Below are 18,726 nucleotides of genomic sequence, written 5' to 3'. Positions count from 1 at the left end.
GCTGTTGAATGAGGAGTGCTTTGTTGGGGTTGGAGTGAAACCCTACGGGATGGTGGATCTCCAGGGACAGGCTTGGGCAGGTGAAGTGTGGGCAGGTTTTTAAAAACGCGATGCACCCTCACGCCGGGGAGATGCCAGCGTTCCTGAATAATGAGCGAGTGGACAGAAACCCCGGCCTGTATGGGACACGCACCGCTGAGCGTGGCGTCTCCTCTAACGCGGCGGCTGACTGCTCTTCTGTGTGGTCCTGGACACCGTTGACTCTAATACATACAGAGATGAAGGCCCACTACCCAGAAACCCCCCCCCTGTTTGAGCTTCATGTCACCATCTCGCTCAACCGCTACCACCTGTCCGTCCGACCCACCGGCACAGCACGACCGGCAGAGGACCGCTTCAAAGAGCAGCTGCACAGTTCACTGAATTACGACTAGGCCAGTTCACCCGGCAAATAGCGGTTTAACACGCACATTTTCATTTCAGCTTGAAGCTATGTGTTTATTTCTGGGTTTTTTTCTATTTCTCACTTTCCGGACTAACCAAATAGGTGTTTGAAAATGAGCATCCCTGGCGCACAAGCAGAACTAAGCCAGTGAGTGAGGTCACAGTGAGTGCTTATTAACAGAATAAACTCTGGAGAGCACTGAGGTGGTGAAGTTGTTTTCCCAAGATTCTCTGCAGTATTCTGCTTTTTTGGTGCTTTTGTGCTCAGATCCCCCCACCCCCCAAACCCCGCCCCCAACAACCCGAGATAGATGACAGGGGCTCCCAAAATTTCTGTCCCTCACACCAATTAAAAGTGTGTAATTGCAAGACGTTTAATTAAATCCAAAACCCAAAACTGCAGAGAACTTCCCAAAGATTGTTGTTGACTTGGCCATGACATACTGCTGGCAAGTTGCCAAATGAACTGCCGCGGTATTCGGTCCAGTGATTAAGTCCTCTAAGCGTAATTTCACCCGGGAACGTACATAAACATCCCACGGGCACACGGCTTCCTGTGTCGTGGAACACGATGGTCATTCTACTTGTGTAACGTTTCTGTTCAACGCCCACCCCCCATCTGAAGAGACGCATATTTCCCGGGCTGGTTTTTCGGCAGAACCCGTCCTAATTGAAGCACGGGCGAATAACGGGTGAGGGGTGGACAGAGACGTGCTCGGACTCGGGCAGCTCATCGCTGGAGTGAAGGTGCTGACAGACAGGCTCTCGCTGAAGGCTTGTCGGACACAGAGTGATGAGTACAGCGGGCAGAACAGAAACAAATCACCCTGAGGAGGGGTTTTAGGGGGTAGTTACACTACAAGGGATGGTCCAGGGATACCACAACCTGGCAACCAGAGAGATAAGGGAAGGGATTTAATGCATACATCATTTTTCACTCAGTGTGGTTGCATTTAACACTGAAAAATAGGCACTTCCATCGCGATATGGTTTCTCTCCATAGAGCCGTACGAAACGACATCACTTCCTGTCTGAAATCACAGCCCGGCAGTGAGTACTCACACAGGAAATCGCATTTCAGAGAGATGCCCCTCGACTACTTTTTGCTTTTATCTGTCCCCTTTTTTTTCCATCCACATGTAAGTAGAAGCATGTGTGTGTGGTGTGTGCAGTGTGTGTGTGCGTGTGGTGTGTGCATGTGTGTGTGTGTGTGGTGCGTGTGGTGTGTGTGTGTGTGTGTGTGTGGTGCGTGTGGTGTGTGTGTGTGGTGTGTGCATGTGTGTGTGTGTGCGTGCGTGTGGTGTGTGTGTGGTGTGTACATGTGTGTGCTGTGGTGGTGTGTGTGTGTGTGGTGCGTGGGGGGGGGAGTGCCACGGTCGAGACTGGGGGGCGGCAGTAAAACCCTGCCGCTGTGAGTGGCAGGCGCAGGGGAGGAACATGGATTTGGAATGGCGCTAAAAATGGATTTTATAATAAGCGCGCGGGAGCGCGGCAGCGTGCGTTCGTAACGGACAGAGAGGCGGAGCCTGCAAGCTCTCAGGATCTTCCGCTCAACGTCTCCCACGGCGACCGAGGGTGCCGTCGCACGGGCGGCCATTTTATTCCCGCCGCAGCGTCGGACAGAGACGGACGTCGCGCGATTTCACGTCACACGCAGGAAAGTAACGCTCAAAGACAGATGTGCAGTAACACTTATCAGCCCTTACTCTGAAATGCAGTGCCTGCACACTGAGAGGGAAATACAGCAGGAAAGAAGGCGTTTAGCTGCACCACCCTGCTTTCTCTCCACACATTTAGAGGACAAGGTTACATCTGCACACCGCTGGCGGCCACAGGGCCAAGCAATGGATATTTTTAAAGGTGATAAAACCAAGAAGTAAATGTCATCCCTTCCACACACACCTGATACCCTATTCAACTGAACTGTGAACAGTAATGTGTGGGCAAAAAAAAGTATCTTAAATTGCTGAGAATATGCAATGACCTATACAAGCTGCTGGACAAACTCTACATCCTGCATCCTGAATGTTAAACATGATAACTTAGCGTGCGGGTCATTGCTGAGCTGTGCAGCAGTCAGCACTTGGCCACACACGCTGAGATCATGTCCCACTGAAAGACACAAGGCCTGAAGCTAACGACCAGCAAACGGTGTTTGACACGTCTGGAAATGTGCCGCGTGTCGTGTTATAAGATCAGGGCCACCTCGTCGTTTGGCGAACCCCAGAGCGGAGCGGAGAAACGGAGGTCTGAACGGACCTGAGGAGGCCGGGCGGGGATGAACGCTTTCAACCGAAGACGAATAAAAAAAATAGTTTTTCGCGGGATTGCCTGGTCCGAACGACCCTGACTGACGGGACGGCTGACAGCACCTGTCCTCGCTTCAGCCTCTGATCTCCTTCTCACCTTCTCGCCTGTTTGTCCCCCCCCCCCCCCCCTCGCCCCGCCTCGTCACTCAGATCCATTTCAGAATCTATTACAGCACCTCACTCCGAGCGCCGGTCGCCCCCCCCGCCCATTATTCGCCTATCAGATGACTCAGCGTTCCCTTGTTTGCCGAGTCTTTCCCCGGGAAGGCGGAATTGATTCAGCGATTCTGACAGAGAGATTTGATTGGCGGCGAGACTGCAGGATGCCTCCTTACCCTCGATGCGATTGCATTAGGGCGTTTATCGTAATAGAATTAACCAATCAAAGGGCAGAGACGTGGCAGGAAAGGCGATCTCGGTGCGCCGGGTTCCAATGCTGTGTTTTCCGTGACACCGAACCGAGATTCCAACCCCCCCCCCCTCGCTCCCCGCGCCCCCCCAACACATCTGCAGCCACAGACAGAAAAATAAGCTACATATGTATTTATAAAGTGCACTTTGCCTAAAGGGTTTCTCTGTTAAATCTAATTTTTCATCCCGCATTGATTTTCTCCGGTCCAACTCGTTAGTTCCTAAGGTTATCCATCGTGGACGCTCGTGTGGTACTACGGAAGCAGGTGTACACCTGACACCTGTGCCTGCGTGTGTGTGTGTGTGTGTGCGTGAGTATGTGTGTATGTGTGAGTGTGTGCCTGCGTGTGTGTGTGTGTGTGTGTGCGTGAGTATGTGCATGTGTGTGTGTGTGTGTGTGTTTGGACAGGGAGAGGTGTTTTCAGGGACCTTGCTTATATTTACATATGTTTGTGTCTGTGTGATAAAAATAAAAAAAATATTTTGCACCACCTTTGGCCCTAAGCAGCACAGAACAGGAGCAGTATCCGCAGTCCAACAGCGCCCAGTCACCATTGGCTGATTAAAAATAAGGCATCTGGGCACGTTCCATTTTAAAGTCAGACCACATGCTCGCGGAGTGCTTTCCACTTGCCCGTTCCAAAAAGCCCTGCACAGCAGCGGGGGCCAAACGAGCCCAAATCTTATCCGGAGTGCAAGCCTGTTTTTATCAGAGCGGCTGCAGCCGAAGGACCCGCGGGCAGTGAGAGAGACGGCCGAGTGCAGCCCTGGACCGCGGCTGCCCCGCCGGCACACCGCGGTGAATTACGCGGCATCGCCGAATCGATCGGGGGGGGGGAGGTCTCCGCCCGTAGACGCTGACCCCTGGCACCGCCGCGGCGTTTAAAGGCTCGCGGCTTTGATGTCTCCCGCTAGCCGCGCCCCCACAGCGGCGGCGGAGCGGACGCAGGGAGGCGGGGTTCCACAGCGGCGGCGGAGCGGACGCAGGGAGACGGGGTTCCACAGAGGCGGCGGAGCGGACGCAGGGAGGCGGGGTTCCACAGAGGCGGCGGAGCGGACGCAGGGAGGCGGGGTTCCACAGAGGGGGCGGAGCGGACGCAGGGAGGCGGGGTTCCACAGCGGCGGCGGAGCGGACGCAGGGAGACGGGGTTCCACAGCGGCGGCGGAGCGGACGCAGGGAGACGGGGTTCCACAGAGGCGGCGGAGCGGACGCAGGGAGACGGGGTTCCACAGGTCTCCCTCGCCCCAGACACAGAGTCATAAACATATCATATTAGGAGTGGGGAGAGGAGATGGGCTACTGCAGAGTATAGGGTCACAAACACACACACATACACACACTCACGCATGCACACACACACACGCACACACACACACACACACACACACACATGAAACGGGTCATGCGTGTCCAAAATGGAACCTTGACCATGTCACAATGGCAACAATGCCCACAGAGGATGCAGAAGCTTCTGTCCACCACATGAATACGATCATTAATAAAGAGATTACACACAGACTACACAGATACCGCACGGTGATTTAGTACTATTTTCTTAAACTACTGAGCATTACTTCTCTGACGTGTTAAGGCCGTGTGGCACAGGGGAAGGCTCACGCCCTGCCGAGCTCGACCCCGACAGCAGGAACCCCATCTCCAAAAAGCCCCTCGTTCTCAGTCCTTCTGCTGGGTCTGAGAGTTTGTCCGCTCAGACTGGGGATGAGACGCTGAACGCAGCGATGAGGATGCTCCTCTTCCTCAGGGCCTTTCCTTCTGAGAGCCGTCTGAGAGCTTTTGTTCGCGGGGAATGCAGGTGACGGCGAATAATTGGCCTATTTATGAATCTGTTAGTTACGCGCGATTAATTGACCGCCTGATTCCAGGAGGCATTTTTTTTTTTTTTTACTCAAAACAGGTGGCGTGGGAGGTGGGAATGAAGTCTTAATGAAAGGTGGTTTGTGACTGTGCTCAAAAAAATTCACGACGGCTTTTTCAGCAGAAAATGCGGACGTATTAATACCATATTAGCACTGCTATTGTTGTACTGGTGGGCGCTTGTTTAATTGCACTGGCTTGGTTTCGTAAACTGCAGAGAATTGCGTTTCTTTTCACAGAGCTGACATCACTGTGGTAAACCACGCATTGTGTTTCCTGGTTTTTAAACATCTTTCCATTACACTATCCCAGTTCCATTTTGCATATCAGGAGCACGTTATCAGTGTAATCTTTTTGCTTTTTTCATACCTCCATGGCATATCATACACGTAATTTACTGCTTCCACTCAAATACAGCTCAGAACCAGGCTACTTCGTCCAGTCAGACTTGTTTTTTCATCAGTGCATTGAACCAAATAAATATAAAAAAGTTTCATTATTGTTATTATTATTCTTTTTTAATATATCATTTTAAAAGCGCCTGGCGTAATCCAGTCTCCCTTTCTTGTGTGCTGTTGATGGCTCAAAGGCTTCTCGTTCTTGGAGATTTCAGCTGTAAATATTAATGGCTGGAAATCAGACAGTCCTCGTCCAATCAAAGCGAAGCAGCTGCCAGACAGCCAGGGGCCACATCAAAATCACAGGCTGGAGGAAGGCTGCGAATCACTGGAGGATAAAACTATTTAAAGTTTAGACCCTTTTCATATAAAATATGTATAAAGACCCGTTTATTTGTATTTGTGTGTGTGTGTGTGCGTGCGTGTGCGTGTGTGTGTGTGTGTGCGTGTGCGCATGCGTGTCAGTGTGTGTGTGTCTGTGTGTGTGTGTATGTGTGTGTCAGTGCGCGTGTGTGTGTGTGTGCGTGTTTGTGTGTGTGTGCGTGAGACACACCCTCCTGAGCCCACTGGGAAGAGGAGACTAACACAGCTGTGTGCTCTGAATCTGGGTTAAAAAGCAGAACCTCTCAACAAAGATTTGGTTGCAGAAGGAAAAGAAACTGGGCTCATTCAGCCGGTATGGCTGAGATGCTTCACTGGCAGGTCTGGTCTGGTACATGGTCTGGTACAGCAGGTATGGAGAGAGCGTTTCTGCAGTTTGTGTTCAACAACGGCTCCTTCTGTGTGCAGCGCTACATAGGAAACATTCTCACACCATGGAGCACACCTCATTCCCACCAAACAAAGGCCTCGCATCAGCCATCTGTCGCATCTCCACCCAACACTAACCCAGCACTGCATCTCAGCAACATTCTGCCACCCAACTCTAACCCAGCGCTGCGTCTCTGGAACACTCTGCCACCCAACACTAACCCAGCACTGCATCTCTGGAACATTCTGCCACCCAACACTAACCCAGCGCTGCGTCTCTGGAGCATTCTGCCCCCAACACTAACCCAGCGCTGCATCTCTGGAACATTCCAGATCAGCGTACTCTCCCTCCAGTCTGACGACACACGCAAAGTGGAATTTAATTTTTTTAGGCGTAGAAATCACCTGAAATTCACACCTCTGCCCCAAACCCGCCACACCAACCAGACGCCACACGGTTCGGAGCGTGACATCAGAATAAATTAGGCCTAATAAATGCGCCTCTCGTACCTAATTAGAGCTCAGCAGAGGCGAGGTAAAGAGACGTGCCGGAAGGTGACGTCCAGGACAGATGACGTCCAGTACAGCGCATATTCACCCGGTGTTTTTACAGATTCCTCACATTCCCACGTGGAAAAAATTCCAGATAATTCCAGATAATTATCTGTGCATCTCAAAGACCTCTGGAGTCCATCAGGACACATGCTTTAATCCCACGCAGAGTCTTTCTTTTAGCACTTTAAGGTGTGAGATCACAAGTATGTGATTAGAATGTTCTTAGCTGGACATTCTAATGCTGATGTCACAATCACTGCTGGTGACTGAAAGCAGAGGAGCTCCAGGACACTGACCTGGAATTCTGGGGGAATAAAAACATTCTAAAAAACCCACTCTTCAGTGCTTTAATAAAATGTTTAATAAAATGTAGAACACACAAACCTCTGAGGAGAGGCATAAGAAAACAGGGACTTCTCAAAATGAGCAATACGCTGAAAATAAGTCTGGTGGCCCTGCTCACAGCATCAGAATGAATGGCAGCATCCCAGCATGCCTTGGGGATGGACTTCTTAGAGCTCAACCCAGTCAATGAAAGACCTTTGATCCCTTGTGTGTAACCCTAATCCTAACCCACAAATTAAGTCCTTTTTAGCTATGCCAGACTGGTTTTAAAGATTGAAACATGCATCCGCTGTCCAGGAGGGAGGCTAACTATCACGTGTCTCCTACATAAAGAAACTGTAGAAAGAAATACAATTATACAAACTATTTTAAAAACGCATACAAGTTTAAAGATATCCCAACATAAATACAGACATTCTAAATCCAGCAATGTATAAACTCGGGAGAATCCAGTGAAAAATCAATAGGAACTTATACATCTACAGCAAGAAAGTAGCAAAATACAATGTGGGCAAGGTCTACTCTGTACTATATTACTGCCTGTCAGAGACCAAAGAGTAAAGAAGTACAAGTTGAAGTCCCTCAAAAAAAGGGGTTCCTTGCTAAACGCTGTAAGTGTTTGAACAGAAATAATTGGTTCTCGTCCAGGCTTTCGGATGCTCTAAGGCCTGACTCTTTGACTAATGACAGAGGAGAGAAACCGGGAGCAGAGGATCGCACCTCCGCGGTGATGCGTGTTCAGGGGGCTAACGATGTGTACAAAAGCATTACGGGATCCCACCTGTGTCTGTGCCGAGCAGTCAGCATCTGTTTAAGACAATGGCCCTGCCGTCCTGGGCTGACGCCGCCTCACCCTGGTAATGCCGTTCAGAGGCGAGCCCTTTCTCCAGCGGGTGATATTAAAATACACGACGGTTTGTCATCCCGCGTGCGTCGCGTCGCGCCCCACGCCCCGGACGAGACGCCCCGTGGGCGGCGCGGGGTGAAAGGTGAGGAATCTCACCCCGGCTCCTCCAGCGGAATCGGAACCACAGCCGCGGGCTTCGAGCGAACGCGGGCTAAGTGTTCATCCGTCATCGTGAGGGAAAATGGCAGCCTGCTGATATCACTGCCCAACTGACCTGAGAAAATGGGTGTGTGTGTGTGTGTGTGTGTGTGTACATGTGTATGTGTGTGTGTGCACGTGTATGTGTGTGCGTGTGTGCGTGTGGTGTGTGCGTGTTTGTATGTGTGTGTACAAGCGTGTGTGTCTGTGTGTGTGTGTGTGTGTGTGGGGTGGGGGGTGAAAGGTATACCCTGTTCTCTAAATCATACCAAATGGGTCCACATGCAGAATAAAGTTCTTTGACTGGCCATTAAATGATAATGAATGAATTTAACATGTTCTGAAGATCTAATGATAATGAATCATTTAACGTATTCTGAGGATCTTATGATAATGAATGGCTTTAACACGTTCCGAGCATCTCATGATGATGAATGGCTTTAACGCATTCTGAGGTGGATCTGCTTATCCATTCACACAACAGAAAGGCAGCGAGTCTCTGGAGGGCTGGGTCATGTGACCCCTATCGCTACGATTCCATCTAATGTCCTGTCAGACGGGATCCACAGGTTCAGCGCTTTCAGCGATGCAGGCCCAGCGCTCACAAAACCAGACACAAATCTGCCAAAAAAGTCAGGAAACCCGCCGTGCTCCTGGCGGGGCAGAGCTGGACCAGGTGAAGACAGACTCCTGCCACCGAAACAGCCGTGGCAGATTCAATTCATCACCTCCCACACGAGAGGACAAATAAAAAACCCGATGAGCACTCTATCCATGCGGAAGAGAGAGTCCTTTCTCTCTTTTATCTTGTCCAGGATGGAAGGGGGTTTTTGTTGGGGGGTGGGGTGGGGGATGGGGGGGGATGAATCAAACATCCACAGCGCATGATGTGCAAAGCAGATCACATTAGCATTCACTTCATCCTGGTGATAAACCAGCCCATGGGAAGAGAGTTTCCACGAGTTATAATGAAGTGTCTGCTGCTGTTATAATGAAGGTGTGTGTGTCCCCCCCGCCCCGCCCCCCAACACACACGCACACACAAAAACGTGCTTTCGGTTTAGAGTGGCAATTAACATGAAGTATTATGTTTGCTTAGATAAAGGATTGATGAAGGTTTTTTGTTCTGTAAACCCGGCTCCACTTGAGGGCAGCGTGGCGGTGCACCACGGAGTAACACTGGGGCCTCACAGTCAGAAGGTTGTGGGTTTGAGTCCCACCTGAGGGCCTTTCTGTGTGCAGTTCCCCCTGGGTGCTCTGCCTTTCTCTCGCAGTCCAAAGACATGCAGATAAGGTTCATTAGAGAGCATAAATGTTCCTAGGGGTATGAACGTGTGAGTGAACGTGTGTGGTCGTGTGTGGTCGTGTGTGGTCCTTGCAACGGATTAGTGACCTGTCCAGTGAGTATTCCTGCCTTTCACCAGATGCATGCTGGGATAGGCTCTGACCCTGAGCAGGAACACGCAGTTTAAAAAAAGGAATGGATGGCTGCCCCATCTGGTATCTAAGGAAAACCGTTGCTCTGGCGATGGCCTTCAGGAATTCTTAGGCTTGAAGATCCTGCAACTCGTTTATGCTACTGTCCCGTTAACGTAAAGACAGGTAACGATAAGACGTACTGTCTCACTGAACTGCACGTGATATTTAACGGAGGAAAAGCTAAAATAAATAAATAAGTAAGCAGCACAACGCTTATGTGTACGCCTTTGTTGTGATAATTCTCTGCTTTCAAAGGCCATACAGCAAAGGCCTGATTATGTCACGGGGAATAATTTCAAAAATTTAAATTATAGTGTTTTCTCTCGGGGGGGAAAGGCGAGTCTTTCAACAGGACTGCATAAAAAGCCAGGCAAAACGCAGAAAGGGAAAGAAAAAAGGTCGAAAGGTCAGTCGAATTTCACTTTTTTATTTATTTTTGTCGTTGCTGTTCTGTCTGATTCGGACAGATCTTTTTTTTTTTTTTAACGTTGCTTCGCTCGACGAAAAATTGGACGCGCTCCATTGCCACCCGCTCAAATATCACCGGCAATCCGACAGCCCGTCGCACAATGACTAATATCGAACAGGCAAACACACTCTGGAGTTCCATTTTCAGTCAGGTTCAGTCAGAAAATTGTTGAATGGTGTCAATTTATGAGGGAGAGAAGCGTTGTGGGGGAAATGACGGGGGGGGTTTGGGGGGGGGGGGTACGGTGGGGGGGTTTCGGAGGGGGGTGGTATGCATCGGGCGCTAATCCACACGGCGGCTTTGCCGACACCTCGGCCCGCGGCGGCGAGAGTTCAAATCCGTTATCCCCAGTAAAGCGGGCGCGCACAAGCCCTTCAGAAGCCAGAAAGCGCCGAGCCCATGGGACTCCTTCCCTCCACTCGCTCAGCCAAGATGTTCCCTGCCTTTCATTCCCATCAAAATAATTCTCCCCAGGATGTCACATATAATAAGACTCCCACGGAGTGGTGACTACATAAGCGCATGGTAATCCAGTGCATAATCACTTTTTTTTCTTCTTCTTGTTTGCATGCAAATTGAGAGTAATTTTCTGTACGACTGCTCTCGGACAAGCTTCATTATTTGCATTTTTCTCGTTTAAAAAAGCATCACCTGACAGCTCCTTCATTATCCTACTCGAATATATTTATGTAATTAATTATCGCAGCGAAAAGGGATTTGTTAGGTGGTAGTATGAGGGAACTGTGGTTGAACTGTCCTTCATAAACAGGTGACAAAACCATGCAAAGATGATTTAGGGTGCAATTCAGTAGTTATATGTTGATATGGGACATGCTTACTCTGTGTAGTGCATAGATTTTGGTCCTTAGCCAACAGAGAATTTCAAGCTGCTAATTAATGACTGCATGTAATGCAAGAGTTTGGGAAAATCATCAACACTGACCAGAGAGGGAAAAAAAAAACATTTAAAAAATGTTTACAAGTTTACAGACACCATCACAGCATGAACCCTATTCCTCCAAATAGAAAACTACAACAACTACCACTTCTAATACTAGTACTACTAATAATAATAATAATAATAATAATAATAATAATAATAACAACAATCCCCCAATATAAGCTTTAAGCAATTACAGCTGTGAAACAGCTGGACAGTTATTGCAGCAATTAAGGTGAAGAACTTCAGCCAAGGGCAAAGCATCAATGTTCTAATGGTGATTGAACCCGCAACCTCTCGGTCCGAATCTCCGCCCACTACTTACTCACTGCCACCATCACACGAGGAGGAGATCTGTCTGAAATGCTAACTGCTTCCGAGGCTCTGAGCCTAAAAGAATGCTATCTCTCTGAAGGAGTGGAAAAGCTTGGTCTAACCAGTCCTTCAAAATGAACAAATAAATAAATAAATGAGCCAAGCCATCAGAAATAAATAAAAGCAAACCATCCAAAATAAATAAATAAATAAATAAATAAATAAGCCAAGCCATCAGAAATAAATAAGGGCAAACCATCCAAAATAAACAAAGAAATAAATAAATCCAAAAAATGCTGACACAGTGAGTTTCACACTGTTTAGAAAAGGAGGGAAAATCTGCCTCTCTCTTTCTCTCTCTCTCCCTCTCTCTCTCTCTCTTTCTCTCTCTCTCTCACTGTTCCACCCACAGCAGAACCCAGAACGTCACACATCTCTGACAGGAAGTGGAGAGTCCGACAGGAAGTTCCATCGCTCAGTCACAGGAGTGTTTTAGCATTTCATCTCTCCTTCGACGCAAGGGAGCAGCTTCGTTCAGTGTTCTACAGTTATGTACTGAAAGGCTGGGCATGACACAGCCTCAGAGTTCACACTTTCGTCTTTCAAAAAAAAAAAAAACATTTTTTTTGCGTTGCTGTGTACCAGACAAATGTGCAGCTTCAGGGTGCAACGTTATTTTGAGAGCAGCCCTCTTCAATATAAACACAATCACAAAGGACTAAATATGCTTTTGCATGTGCTGGCTTTTCTCTATGTTTGTTAAAATTTCAGTCTCCCTTCCGCACCAAATGAGATTCAAAATTTGATTTGAGACAGCGGAGTACAGTGGACTATCCTTCGATCGTTACATTAGCCCATGGGCAAAACAAGGAAAACAAAAAGCTCAATGTGGAATTACATGGATTAGCATCATTTTAACATGCCCCATGTTGAATGATGATATGATAATCACATCCCCATTACAGAGGATTAGCTGTGAGTGCAGTTTTCATGGAAAACCAAGACCATTAACAGTAATTATGAAACATTGGAATTTTCATTTGAATTGTTTTGCCATGTTGAACAGCAACAACTGACTGTTTTCAAGCACAGTACATCATTTCAAATAATGAAAAAATAAACTTAGAATCACCATCAAGCCTCAAACCATCAACCCCCAAGGAGCCCCACCAGTACTGTGTGTGTGTGTGTGTGCGTGTATTTGTTTGTGTTTGTGTCTATGTGTGTGTGTGCGTGTGCTTTTACGAATATATTCACATAGTTACAGATTGACTGATTTTGAAAATAAAACATGAATTTGCTAGAACAATCTCACATCTGTACCCCATGCGGTAGTTGTGGCTTAACTGTGTGTGAGTGTGCGTATTTGTGTATGGGTATGCGCGTGTGTGTGTGTGTGTTTAACAGCAAGCATTACTCATATGCAAATAACCCATTCAAATTTATAACAGCGTGCAGCCAGAGTGGTGATAATAACTGCGGGGCTGACATCGCGATACTGACGCGTGACACTTTCTAAAGTAGCTTTCCACTTTCCACGGGGACGAGTTTTTAAACAAAAACCGAGCACTCATAATAGTGCTCTGTAAAAATGTAAAGAGAAAGCGAAGTGAAGCGTTAAATAAAATCAGGTTTTCCCCACCATCCCTCACATAGTACCTAAAGTAGGCTACCTAACCTCACCTAGCCTAGCTTAACCTCAGAAAAAGTTTACTGAAACGAAACCAATTTGTGCGCTTTTATTTATTAAATATTTTTTCCCCATTCATTTGATTCATTTATTTATTTATTTCCAGGCTGCGCAACGGGGCTCATTCAAATAGGCTCACTAGCAACGTTAAAGCATGAATTACACCGCACGCTGTAAAACTGTGTTGAGAGGGCAGAGAAAGTATTTTTTTCTGGTTATCGCATGCATCTGAAACCCAAATTCACGCGGGTTCTTGTTATCGCATGCATCTCAAATCCAAATTCACGAGTATTAAATACTCTAATAGCTCAGGGCCATTTCGCCAATCACAACAGACGGTAAAACTAAAACGAACTGCTCCGCGGTACATATAAAATGTTCCAGAGAATTAATTTCATGCAAACCCATTCTGTTCTAAATTGCCCGCACTACACTGGGTGCGGGTGCTTGGCATAGTCAGACTATTCGTCAAAAGGAAAAAGGATATACCTGTTTTTAAACATACATGCATACATACATGCATACGTACATTCATAGATGCATACATACATATTAAATTGACAGGCTATGCAAAGGAGCACTTATAAGAATGCATTGCGCCTTCAAGTCAGTGCCATCAACTGTAGGGCAACATTTGCAACGCACCTGCATTTCAACACACTTCCTAATTATGTTATTGGACAAGAACCCGAGAGCAAAATAAATTCACATAACATATAAATAATGGTATTTATCAACCCCGAAAAATCACTTCCACTGAAAACACAATGTAAGTAGCATGGCACTTCTTATAATGAAGGTTCTGGAGTGTGGAAACGCGCTGGAAATGGAAATTTAACGATCTAATCCTGCCATGAGCAACTCACACGCTAAACAAAATCCACAATTTTAAAGAAACGAACATTCTTTACGACCAGTGACGACTTTACATAACGTATTGCACAGTTTTACTTACTAAGGTATCCAGAACAAGATCACTGTTCTTTGGATATCCAGAGGAATCTCATCTTTCTTCTGCCTTGTCAGAAACAGCAATGCTTTCTTATTCCAGAGGAGCCCCCAAATGAACTGAAAGAGAGAATCAAACACTCACATCAGCCCCGTTAATTAAATCGGGGTTCCCCAAAAGTGCAATTGTTTCGGTCAAGTACAAGGGGGGTAAAACGCATTCGCTGAAAATGCTGTTCCTACCCCGTTCTCTCTGTCCCGCTATCTGTAGCCGGAGACAAGGAGAGCGATAACGAGAAAGACGGAAAAGTAAGCTTTCTTTGCAGAGACAGTGTCGCTGTCAAATTGTACCTCGCACTGCCGCCGAGGATGGAAGGGGAGCGAGAGACAGCCGACGCGAGCGCGAGATGGGAGAGACCGCGCGAGCTCAGATGCTTTCGCACACCTGCATTTCCCTCACGAGCCACTTGATGGCCGGCTGGTGCAGTGTTGCTGTGTTTAGCAATTTTGTAACCGCACGCAGGACTCATCCGTTGCCACCAGGTGAATGTATGCAAATAAATGGTAAGCTTTGTGTGTTTATTTTTTCCAAGTTACCTCACAATCTATCGCGAAGTGTGCCGCAAAAACATACGGGACGTAGGAACTAAGAAAACGCTGTCACTTCGTGTCCTACCACTAGATACTTCTGTCAACAAAAAGAGCAAGCCGGAGACTTTTTGCCCTAACCCGTGTCCTTTTTGTCACTTGACAGAGGTCAAGCGTACTACATGTGGATTAGACACAATCCGATCAATTGTACCTCCAGGCTCCTCGAAGGTAAACGTTGACATTTAGTGGGACAGCCAGCGAAAGAATGACCATGGCAGATTCAACCCAGCACGCATGTTCATGATAATAGAAAGTGACAGGGACTGTGCTATTTAAAAGGCTTCTTTTGGTTACTGCAGGTACACAGACTTGATTATATTAATTTTAAGGCCGCTAGTTGTTTGCATGGTGGTGTGTTTATTTGAGGAAATTATATTTACATGAATTTATTTATTTATGCCAAGTCTTTCCCTTGAAACTATCACAGCATTTCAGGAATGTTTGTAAACCCTGATCATGTGAAATGGGAAGTTGCAATGCAGGGAACTTTGTCATTCTGAGTAAACTGGTGAGTTATTGTAAAATGGATGTTTCTTAATTTTATTTTTTTCAGCAAGAAGCACACCCACAATGAAATTTATCAAGGATAAGTCAACCACCCACCCAATTAATCAGGCGAAATAACCTAACATACAGTATTACGATGGTAAAAATTATTTTATCGAATAAAGATGGGAATTTCATGTTGGTGCATGCTGATCAGTAGTCTTCAGTATTTTTTTTCCCCTTAGAATTAACCAGAAATGGTCAATGCAGCTGTTCTTTAAAAAAAAATCCCTTTGAGGAGGGGGGAATGGGTGGGGGGGGGGAGGCTGATGGGGGTAGATTGCTCAACCAAACTGTGTATTTGTTAGTTTCTCCATCGTCTTCCAATAAAAGTGCAAAAACAATGTCGTTGCTTCCTGCAATTATCAGGTTTCTCTTACAATTCTACGGTATGGCTTCACAGTGACCTATGTGTGGGACCTCACATTGGAAATCCATACAAATGAATGTCAACTCCATGCACTGGTACGGTGGCGTCCATGGGAGATCCACAGGTTCCTGGTCTTCAATGCAGCTCAGGTCTTAATTACTTCATGAGAGCCATTGATTGGTTGGGGCTGCAACCGGAATCTCCAGCTGGCCTGGGTGTCAGTCAGCTGGTGCTGAAAGAACATTGCTAAAGTTCTCTCAGGAGTGTGGCTCATCAACGCACGGCGATCTCCTTCTTTGTTAAAGACACGCATCTGGACGTCTGGCTCGCTCGAGGCTAATGCATTGTTTGGCTCGCCCATCGGGAGCCCACAGGAATTCTGGGATGCGGTGTGGCTTTTGACTGAGGTAGAGGCTGCAGTGCTGAAAACCCCATTTTTAAGCGAACGTGACTGTCAGTGAGGAAGACAGCTAAATTTATGTGTAGTCTGAGGCACAAGTGTAGTCTCAGGGTGGGGGGGGGTTGTCAAGGCCACCTAAATAGCATCCTGGCCCACCCAATTACCTTTGCTGAACCACCAGACACAATTGTGAACGTGTACCTAGGCAGTTCTGGCCCCCTGAAAGACTATAGCACTGCCCCACCCCCCTTTGAATTAATTCATAGACCCTGCTGGATTGTTTTGTGGGCCCTGTCCAGCTGTGCCCCCCACCCCCCCCCCCCCCCACCCCCCGAAAGCTGCCAGGGCCTAGAATCTGTCCCTACCATTCACCACTAGCGATGGTCCTGGTTCTGGCCCGCCTAGTTCTACGCAGGTCCAACTACATGTACAGTATATTTCCGACTGTGCTATGAGACTCTGAGGCCTTAACCAGGCCTAAACTTCTGCTCATCTGCACATGTCTGCAATGGTCTGTCACAGGCAAACTCATGCAGGCAACCTGACATTTATCATGGTGTTAAAAAAAGAAGAAGAGAGATTATGCAAGCTGCAAAGTTTGTGCGCTGGAACGAAGCCCGAGCGTGCAAGCTGTTCAGCGAAGCCGCGGACAGCCTCCACGACTGAGACTCGAACCTCAGACCCGCTTCCCCCGCCCGTGAGCTGCAGCGAGGGGGGGGTCCGCTTGGGTCAGGCACCGGATGGTGTTCCTGCATTGCGTTTCCCAATCGGACCTGTCCCAGACCAGCCCGACCAGAACCCGCCTTGGCCAGCTAAACAAGTAAGCTCTGTGCGTACAGTTATCAGCAAGATGTGTAATTGCTGTGCAACACAGGTAAACATCTTGAAAAATATAAACAGGACATGACCAAATCTAGACAGTCATAACAATAAATCTACGCAGTAAAGTATCCAGAGTTAATTCAGCTTTAACAATAGGGACCATGTGTTGATTGAACACTGAACATTTTACGGTGCAGATAGTATTTATTAAACTAATTTCTTTCTTTTTTTTCCAGTCTGGCTCAAAGCCAACCACCAGCCTTGCATCTTGCACTACCAATTCAGATAGCAGCTTACGCAAATGAAAATAAATATAGCAGGTTTTGGCTATTCCAGTTTTAGTTCTAGCTCACAACGGCCTGAATTCACCTCTGCTGTAGCAGAAGGTGGCTAACACACTGCCTGGTATGAGCTCTTATTCGGAGTGTGTCCGACTAAGGGAAACCAGGTCATTAGCTATTGTCACCCTTCTTTTCCTTAATGATAAATAAAAAAATCTATACACTGGTAGATCAGGTCATTTGAGCATATTCCAGTGTATTTTGTGGGGAATAAAGTAAATGGGCACCTCATTTTGAAGACTGACCTACATTTATCATTTTGGCTATTTCAGTGAACGTTGTCCAATAGAACGTTGGCACGTGGAGAAATCCTTCAAACAGAACATCAGAAATAAGGAAAAGCAAAAGACTGGGTTAGGATTTCCTTTCTCAAAGTTCTACATGTTTTTTTTTTATTCTGTTCCGTCTACAGCCAGATCCAAACAGTGCCTACAAGGTTTCCTTTGTAAAATGAACGCAGACTGGGGATCAAACAAAATGTAAAAAATCATTAGATGCATATTGATTTTGAATAGCGATTGAATGTCTTACGCATTAGGCAGTGACCGTGGTACCTTTAAGTTATTTGCTTACTGATGATAACCTGGTAAAAAAAAAATGTAAAGAAATAATATTTTTAAAAAGCACACATAAAGGAATCGATGCGCCTCACTTTGCAACAGAACAATGCCTCCGGGTCGGAATAACGACCCAGACGATGGACCGGGTCAGCATGTTATCGCTCGCTATTCGTTGCCAAAAATCACGAATCGATCATTCAAAATCTATAAAAATGTATCTTAGTGATCTAAAAACATGCATAAATTGTACAATAAGTTTTTTTTTGTTTCCTTTCAAAGTGCATATAATCTGTGTGTGAGTGCGGGAGAGTGTTCATGTGTGTGTGTGTGTGTGTGCGGGGGGGGGGGAGGGGAGGGGGGAGGAGGTTGGATCGCTCAACATTCCAGAATCATCATCAGAAAAAGCATTTTGCAATATTCCACAAACGACTCTCGACCTGTGATATCCATGTGTGGCTCTGCTATGAATATATCAAACCCCCGTCTGATATCTATGCCTCCCCTCCCCTCCCTCCCTCCTCCCACACACACCCCACCCCCTACCCCCCACCCACCCCCTCCCTCCCCTTTGCTGTAATTGAATATTCATGTCCGCAGATGCAGCGGCTGCGGCGGCGGAGAGACGTGTAGCCAGCGCTAGCTCCCTGACTTTGATTCTGTTATCATCGCCTCTCTGACAAGATGGAAGTTCTGCTCTTTTCGCCGCACTTTGTCTGCGGGGAGACGACGCCGGCTTTCAGACGGGCCGCCGGAGGACCAGGTGGCAGCGATGGAACCCGCGCGGCTCCCCCCCCCGCCCCCCCATCGTAAATAAGATTTAAAACTTTATTACCAATAAAAAAAAATAAAAAAAAAATAAATAATACAACCAAACTATATTTATTTACTGTTCGCCCATCGCAGTGCTCTGAAAAAACACTGAGCTGGGAAGTGGCATAAATATAAGCTCACCTGTCACACGCAGTTACCTGTGAGTCGCTGTGAGCGGTCCGCACAACGTTCTCTGACGGTTTCCGGAATGTTCCCTGAGCGTTCTCTTAGAGGTCCCGCCAGAAGAACACC

At 47.2% G+C, this 18,726-nt stretch overlaps 1 protein-coding gene across 17 annotated transcripts in view; it reads right to left on the bottom strand.

The window, feature by feature from the left end:
* ptprdb (protein tyrosine phosphatase receptor type Db) overlaps positions 1-14,350 on the bottom strand; it is a 317,622-nt gene extending 303,272 nt beyond the window's left edge. For 10 of the 17 annotated variants that reach the window (XM_064334599.1, XM_064334596.1, XM_064334601.1 and 7 more), the window contains exons 1-2: positions 14,218-14,349; positions 13,982-14,094 (exon numbers count right to left, since the gene is read on the bottom strand). The gene's annotated coding sequence lies outside the window, so the exon portion shown is untranslated. Of the gene's footprint in view, positions 1-13,981; positions 14,095-14,217 lie in introns of all 17 variants that reach the window. The other 7 variants (XM_064334605.1, XM_064334607.1, XM_064334606.1 and 4 more) reach the window with 2 other exon arrangements.
* Positions 14,351-18,726: the final 4,376 nt, after the last annotated feature.

The sequence above is a fragment of the Anguilla rostrata genome, chromosome 5 (genome assembly GCF_018555375.3).
Source record: "Anguilla rostrata isolate EN2019 chromosome 5, ASM1855537v3, whole genome shotgun sequence".
Classification (NCBI taxonomy): Eukaryota; Metazoa; Chordata; class Actinopteri; order Anguilliformes; family Anguillidae; genus Anguilla; species Anguilla rostrata.
This window is presented reverse-complemented; position numbering and strand designations above follow the sequence as displayed.